This window comes from Magnolia sinica, chromosome 8 (assembly GCF_029962835.1).
Source record: "Magnolia sinica isolate HGM2019 chromosome 8, MsV1, whole genome shotgun sequence".
Taxonomy (NCBI): Eukaryota; Viridiplantae; Streptophyta; class Magnoliopsida; order Magnoliales; family Magnoliaceae; genus Magnolia; species Magnolia sinica.
Window position 1 is genome coordinate 24,705,033 of NC_080580.1, and position 8,527 is coordinate 24,713,559.

Consider the following 8,527-nt stretch of genomic DNA (forward strand, 5'->3'; position numbering starts at 1 on the left):
CAGCGTGGATAGTCCATATACATTCAAGGTGGGCCCAACTGAGTTTACTCAGTACGATAAGAGTGTATTGAGTAACTTAGTACGCATTCTGATTTTGGTGTCCCACCATGACACCTCATTGTATGCTTTATATATCTATGCCCTCCATCCGTTGTTTTTTTAAAAATAAAAATAAAAAAATTTACATTCATTGTCCAAAAAATGAAAAAGATACAAATCTTAGGTGGACAACATCACAAGAAACATTGGTCACCAAACGACCACCATGGAAAACTTCCTAGTGTCCATGGCTATGTTTATTTGTCGATATATGCATCTGTTTCATTTTCTTTTTCCATTCCTTAAAATGAGCTGGCAAAACAAATATATAACGTAAATATATAATACATACATCAAAGTGTGCCCCACGATCACGTCCGACTCACATCTTGGTATATGGGGTTGCAACGAAGCTGCATTACTTTTTCAAGACCAGATTGCATGGTGCAGTGAGCAGCACCCATGTCGATGTCATGTACTAATACACAATCTCGATGGGCACACCATGATAGATGTGTCTTATCCATGGTGTCCATCCATTTTTTTAAACCTCATATTAGGGCATGCGCCGAAAAAATGAGGTAGATCCAAATCTCAAGTGGATCACACCGAAACAATAGTCATTGAAAGCTCACCATTAAAAACCTCCTAAGCCCATTATAATGTTTATTTGCCATCCGTCTTGATAAAGTCACAAAGTCATGGATGGAGAGAACATACAAATATCGGCTTGGTCCAAACTTTTGCAGAGCCACCAAGAAGTTTTTAATGGTGGGCGGTGTTCACTCCCCAAGTATAGGGTTGTGATGTAGTAATAAACTCGGTAAGACCGAGGTCGAATCCACAGGGACTGATACCTGTACGTTATCTGAAACCAAGTAGAACTAGAACTAGACTAAGATGTGATCTAAACCAAATAGAATTTAGGAAATAATTGTGGAATAATTATCTAAAACTTTAAGGAATTCAGAGGAAGGAAACTAGGAATTCAGAGGATCCACTTGTAGAGATCAGGGAGATCTTATGCCTGCGGCAAGGATTATGGAATTCAAACTGAACTTACTTTATCTGATTTTTAAGAGATGAAAAGTATATGAATTAGAATGGATTCCATCATCTAACCATGCCCAGGAGACAAAGCAAACAACAGGATTAAACTAATTACCAACTAATCAACAATGTATGAAGATCAGGAAGGGTACCGTCATCCTACCATGCCCATGGAACAATGATGAACAACAAGGCTTCCTGGCTTCATAAACATAAAAAGGGAAAGAAAAAGGGATATTCAAAGCCGTTGCAGACCCATTGTAATTTCAGTCACAACAGACCATTAAAGACTAAAAAAAAAATTCCATTAATATAAATCAACTTCAGTTCATGAATTTAAATGAAAAGCAGAAATATAGTATCTCCCATCTCGCCACAAGCTTCGCCTCTTAGCCCTAGCTAAGAGGACTAGCCACACACAGGCATGATGCGGCTAGAAAACAAAGTAAAATAAAACAAAAAGAAAAAGAAATGAACAGAAAAAGAATGCCAAACTCCACTCCTCGTCCAAGCTCCTGTTGCTCACGTCCAGCCTTCCAAATTGAATGCCCCATCTCTCTCCCGCACCTTCCTTTTTAAAGATGGAAAGCTCTCTCCAGAGCTGCTGTGGAGTCCTGAAAGGATTAGGCTGCAGAAACAGTCCTTCCGCAGCCAAAAAACGCCCTGCCCTCTGCTGCGAGGAACCTCACGCAATCCGGAATACCACGTTTCCGCGCTTCTTCTTCTTTGTTTTTTTTCAAAAGGACAACGTCCTCTGGGAGTTTTCGTGCAGTCCTACATGATGAACGGTTCAGATCGTCCGTCCGATCGCTCCCACGAGTGCACAATCCGCCGCAAAAACCGGACGGCAACAGGGTAGCGTCATTGACGCTGTGACGATGGTGGGCCCCACTTCACTGTCTTTTTGAAAAATCCGAGCCATCCACTGCGTTCTACTCGAAAAATCAGGTGGGAAGCACTACTTTTGGACCAAATTTCATGTGGCCCACAATACCTTCTACTCCGCCGTTCATCATGTCTTTAACGGTTAGGATTCTGTAACATTTTACATGGTCTCAAAAGGCCGCCTTGGTGAGGTAAATACCCCACCTACGCACACAATGGACGGTCCCGATTGATGCTATACATGATGTGTGGGGCCCACAAGCAGAACCGACGGTCGACAGCGTTACGCTGTTGCGTAATTAAAAAAATTTGAGTTTGAGTCGGTCAGCGCCTGCTAACCGACTTCCTTATTTTTTATGTTCGTCCGGTGCACTTGTGCACCTTGCACGTGCACTGCATGTGTGGGTCCCATGGTGATGTTTGTAAGAAATCTGCTCCATCCATCTGTTTTGACACGTAGTTTAAGGCGTTGAGACCAAAATTGGAGTATATCCAGATATCAGGCGGGGCCCACATAATGATTAAAGGGGATGATCTGTCCGTTGGGCCACTTCCACAGTGATCCAGGAGCTGAAATTTTACGTGTACGGTTTATTTATGGTCCTCAGGCCACGTATGAAGTTTCGAACTGATCAGATGGTGGGAACCCTATGATCTTGCATTCTGGACACTTTTCAGGCCACTTGAGCTTCAATTCCTTGATTTTCTTGGGTCCCTGATGTGTAATTCTATTGATCTTAGGTCTCTGGAGTCCGTCCCATGCTTTGGTGTCATTAGAGTGTTAAGTCCATGCTTTAAGCACCCATTTTGGTCCAGGCTCGTACATACACTCTGCATTATAAACACGATTAATCAGGCCATTAAGCAGTATCATGCGTGTAAATCTATGCAATAAATGGGTCTGATATGCAATATTTGACCCTCAACACAACCCCCAACTAGTATTTTGCTAGTCCCGAGCAAAGTATGCAAAAAATAAGTTGAGAATTACAGAACAATTTATAAACTCGAGTGATTTTTGCAGAGTAATCCAGATATGAGAACTTTTAGATTCATGACTGTTGGATATTACTTTCTCCTAGACTCCAGTACATGGTAAACTTCATAATCAAGTTCAAAGTATTATTCCATTAATTAGAAAAATTCTAACCATTGGGATCTATGAATGTATAATCTAATCTCGACTTGTCAACATTAAGATTCACCTTGATATTTAAGGACATCATTGGTAACAACTGAGAGAATTCACGATAACTCTTCTTGGCTTACACATTATCTTTTTATTCTTTTAATTTTTTTTTGATTTTTTTATTAGAAGTAACGCCAAGAAGAGGGATCAGATCCTCACCTATAGGGAGCAAACCTAAGGTAAAGACTGTACACCCAACTTTTTCACATATCATTCATGGGGAATTAAATCTACACCTATAGGGAGCAAACCTAAGGTAAAGACCATTTGCCCAATCCTTTCAATTTTCCAAGTTGGTTCCTTTCATGTTTAGTGATTACCAAGTTAATCCTTTAATATCGAACTGAAACCTTAATATGCAAGCGAGATGTGTCCTGCGAATTCATGACTCAACCAATGTTTACAAATTCTAATAATGGATTAATAATTCAAACTTAGCTGTGAAATTTAATAGATAACTGAATCCAAGAGTCATAAAGTACCAACTTCACGTATCTTGAAATTCTAAGTGCCCTAGATGGCCGTCAAAATCACTTCGACTTCAACAAAATGTCAGAAATTTTTTTTTAAAATTTTCACAACTTTTGTTCAAGACCAAGAAAATGCTGATTAGGTGACATAATCTCCCACCCCCAACTTAAAATCTACATTGTCCTCAATGTAAAAGAAATAAGCATGCGATGCACATGGGACAAAAAGTAAATGAGAAGTGATGGAAAGATAATACCTGGATGAAAGAATCAAGAGGCTTTCCAAAGATTTCTACGTAGGAGCGGTCAGCACAAGAGAGAAACCAACAGAAGTAAAATAAAATAACAAAAATACAATCCTACCTATACCACTTTCGTAGGTGCTCTCGATTGCATTTAGCGTATGCAATAAGCCTTTAAACCCCTAGGTTGCCCCTAGTGGACGAGTTGTAGTCTCGTGAGGGTTTGCAGTAATGTTACCCACAAACATTGAACTAACTAATGAAATGAAGAGCTGGGTTGCCTCCCAGGAGCACTAAGTTTACCGTCTTCAGCTAGATAAATAAGACAACTACCCTAGTCCTATGAAAATAGGAAACCTACCTATACCTCCATTAGACTAGGAGATCAATCCTGGTAAACAAGATCAGTCAGAGGCATGGACATGTCCTTTGAATCAAATTTCTCGACAAATGGTTTCAATCGATGTCCATTGACTTTAAACTCCTTGCCATTGTCAGGATCTCTTATCTCAACGGCCCCATGCGGAATAACAGTGACAACAATATAAGGACCGGTCCAACGAGATCGAAGCTTACCCGGAAAGAGATGTAATCGAGAATTGTACAAAAGGACCTTCTGACCAGGCGTGAATGATTTTCGCGAAATGTGTTGGTCATGAAATGCTTTCATCTTGTCCTTGTAAATTCTCGAATTATCGTACGCATCATTCCGGATTTCTTCAAGTTCATTCAATTGAAGTTTGCGTAGCGAGCCAGCGTTGTCCAGATTGAAATTAAGACTTTTGATCGCCCAGTATGCTTTATGTTTCAGCTCCACAGGCAAGTGACAAGCCTTCCCATAGACAAGTCTAAAGGGAGACATTCCAATAGGGGTTTTAAATGCAGTACGGTATGCCCATAAGGCATCGGTCAATCGAATTGACCAATCCTTACGATCAGGGTTGACCGTCTTCTCCAAGATGTGTTTAATTTTCCTATTAGAAATCTCGGCTTGCCCACTTGTCTGTGGATGGTATGGGGTGCTCACCTTATGAGAGATACCGTATTTCTTCATTAAGCTCTCAAATGGTTTATTACAAAAGTGTGAGCCCCCATCACTAATGATGGCTCGAGGCGTTCCGAATCGAGAAAGGATATTCTCTTTTAGGAATTTAATGACCGTGCGATGGTCATTCTTTCGACACGGAATCGCTTCGACCCATTTAGTGACATAATCCACGGCGAGCAAAATATACAGATTCCCAAACGATTGGGGGAATGGTCCCATGAAATCGATGCCCCAGCAATCAAATGCTTCAATGATAAGGATGGGATTCAAAGGCATCATATTTCGACGGGACAATGCTCCCAATTTCTGACAACGCTCACAAGCTTTGCAAAACTCATGAGTGTCCCTAAACATAGTAGGCCAGTAAAAGCCACACTGCAGAATCTTGGCCGTGGTCTTTTTAGCAGAAAAGTGACCACCACAGGCCTCTGAGTGACAGAAGGAGATGACGCTCTGATGCTCATCGTCTGGTACACATCTCCTTAGAATTTGGTCTGGGCAATATTTAAATAAATAAGGATCATCCCAGAAAAAGTTGCGCACCTCGGTGAAAAATTTCTTCTTATCTTGCGCAGTCCACTGTGTCGGTATGGCACCTATAGCAAGATAATTAGCAATATCAGCGAACCAAGGTGAATGGGAGACTCTGAACAGTTGTTCATCAGGGAACATATCATTGATATGGGTCGCCTCAAGGGAATCAGAGGTATTAAGGCGAGAGAGGTGATCGGTCACTACGTTCTCTACTCCCCTTTTATCTTTAATTACCAAATCAAATTCTTGAAGTAGAAGGATCCATCGTATCAAACGGGGCTTAAAATCATTCTTCGAAAGAAGATACTTAAGTGCCACATGATCTGTGTAGATAATGATCTTAGATCCGATCAAGTAGGACCTAAATTTGTCCAAGGCGAACACTACAGCTAAGAGTTCCTTTTCCGTAATCGAGTAGTTCACCTGGGCAGGATTTAGAGTCCTACTCGCGTAATGAATGACGTAGGGCTTCTTATCTTTTCTCTGGCCTAGGACCGCCCCAAGAGCATAATCAGAAGCGTCGCACATAAGCTCAAAAGGAAGGCTCCAGTCAGGTGGCTACATGATAGGTGCAGTGGTTAACGTGCCCTTAAGCTTGGTGAAAGCTTCCTGGCACTGCTCAGTCCACTCGTACGGAGCATCCTTCTGAAGAAGATTACATAAAGGACGAGAGAGAAGACTAAAGTCCTTTATGAATCGCCTGTAAAATCCTGCGTGTCCTAAGAAGGATCGCACGTCTCTGATGTTCTTGGGTGGAGGTAGGTTAGAGATAAGATCGATTTTTGCCTTATCTACCTCGATTCCTTTGGACGAGATGATATGCCCAAGGACAATTCCCTTCTGAACCATGAAATGACACTTCTCCCAATTAAGTACCAGGTTCTTTTCTTCACATCTTTTCAGCACACATTTAAGACTTTCTAAGCACTCGCTGAAAGATGGACCGTAAACAGAGAAATCATCCATGAAGACCTCTAGATATTGCCCCACCATGTCAGAAAAAATACTAAGCATACATCGCTGAAAAGTGGCAGGGGCATTACATAGTCCGAATGGCATCCTTCGATAGGCAAAGGTGTCATAGGGACATGTAAATGTGGTCTTTTCCTGGTCTTCAGGGGTTATCTCTATCTGGTTGTAACCCGAATACCCGTCAAGGAAACTATAATAGGAATGACCAGCTAACCTTTCCAGGATCTGATCAATGAATGGTAAGGGAAAGTGGTCTTTCCTCGTGACGGTATTCAACTTCCTGTAGTCAATGCACATTCTCCAACCAGTAGTGACTCTAGTTGGCACGAGTTCATTATTAGCATTGGCTACGATGGTGATTCCGGACTTCTTAGGGACCACTTGAGTTGGACTCACCCATTGACTATCAGATATAGGGTATATAATACCCACATCCAATAGTTTAAGAACCTCGGCCTTAACCACTTCCTTCATATTTGGATTTAGTCTACGTTGTGGTTATCGAGTAGTTTTTGCATTATCCTCAAGATATATGCGGTGAGTACAAATCGAGGGATCGATTCCCTTGAGGTCCGCTATCGTCCATCCCAGGGCTCCTTTATGCTCAATGAGAGTAGATATAAGCATACTCTCCTGTTCTTTCTCCAGGTGGGCAGAGATCACCACCGGGTATGTCTCATCTTGACCTAAATAGACATATTTCAAATCAGAGGGCAAAGGTTTTAGGTCAAGCTTCGGCGGCTTGAGGTTAGACGGTAGAGGCATTACATCTGTTTGTGGTAATTCTTCAAATTGTGGCCTCCACCGGTTAACTTCAAGTACCGGTGCAGTATCAAGCAAGGCACACGTCTCCCTAATCATGTCATCATCAAAATCATGGGAGTGGGCCAGGCACGTCTCTAGATGGTCGGAGGATAAGGTTACAGGTGTCGTATCTTCCACGAAAGAGTCAATCATGTTAATGTCGTGGAAATCGTCATCATCCTCTGAGTTGCTGCCGTTATTGAAAAAAATGTTTGACTCCAATGTCAAATTTCCAAAAGACATAGTCATGACACCATTCCTGCAATTGATAATTGCATTTGACGTGGCGAGGAATGGGCGACCAAGAATGACGGGAATCTGAGTGCTCATGTTATTGATGGGTTCGGTGTCTAGGATGATAAAGTCTACAGGGTAGTAAAATCTATCGACCTGGACTAAGACATCCTCAATTATCCCTCTTGGTATACGAACAGAGCGATCAGCAAGTTGTAGTGTGGTTAGGGTGGGTTTTAATTCACCCAAACCCTACCTGTTTGTATACCGAGTAGGGAATCAAATTGACGCTCGCTCCTAAGTCAAGAAGTGCGTGATCAATTCGATGGTTCCCGATTACACATGATATGGTTGGGCTACCGGGATCCTTGAATTTCGGTGGCACGTCTTGCTTCAGGATGGCACTCACTTTCTCAGTCAAGAAGATTTTCTTTTGAATAATTTTCCGTCTTTTGGTCGTGCATAAGTCTTTCAGGAATTTGGCATATGAAGGTATCTGTTTAACAACATCAAGTAGAGGAATGTTGACTTTCACCTGTTTCAACACCTCTAGGATATCCTGAGAGTTAGAGAGAGGTTTTGGTGAAACCAACCGTTGGGGGATGGAGCAACTGGCTTCTCTAGAAGTTCCAGTTCTACTTTTTGTGGGGCATCACTGGATCCATCATTGTTGTCCTCTTCTGGTTCTTGAGGCTTTTCGGGCCTAACCGGAAGAGTTTTATCAATGATCTTCCCACTCCTAAGAGTGGTGATGGATTTAGCATGCCCCATCTGATTTGAAGAGCTGGGATCATTATTCTCGTACTGCGGTTTAGGATTGGGGAGAGGTTGTACAGGAAGCATCCCCTTTTCTATAACCGTCATACGAGAATCTATCTTTTGCATAAAATCTGTAATTCCCCGCATTGCCTAAGCCAGCTCTTGTATAGGATTTTGAACCGGTTCCTCTTGAGGTTTCACTTGATTTGGATTTTGATTGAAGAAACCTGGAGGGGTAGCCGTTTGTCCATTCCTCCAACTAAAGTTTGGATGATTTTTCCAGCCAGGATTGTATGTATTG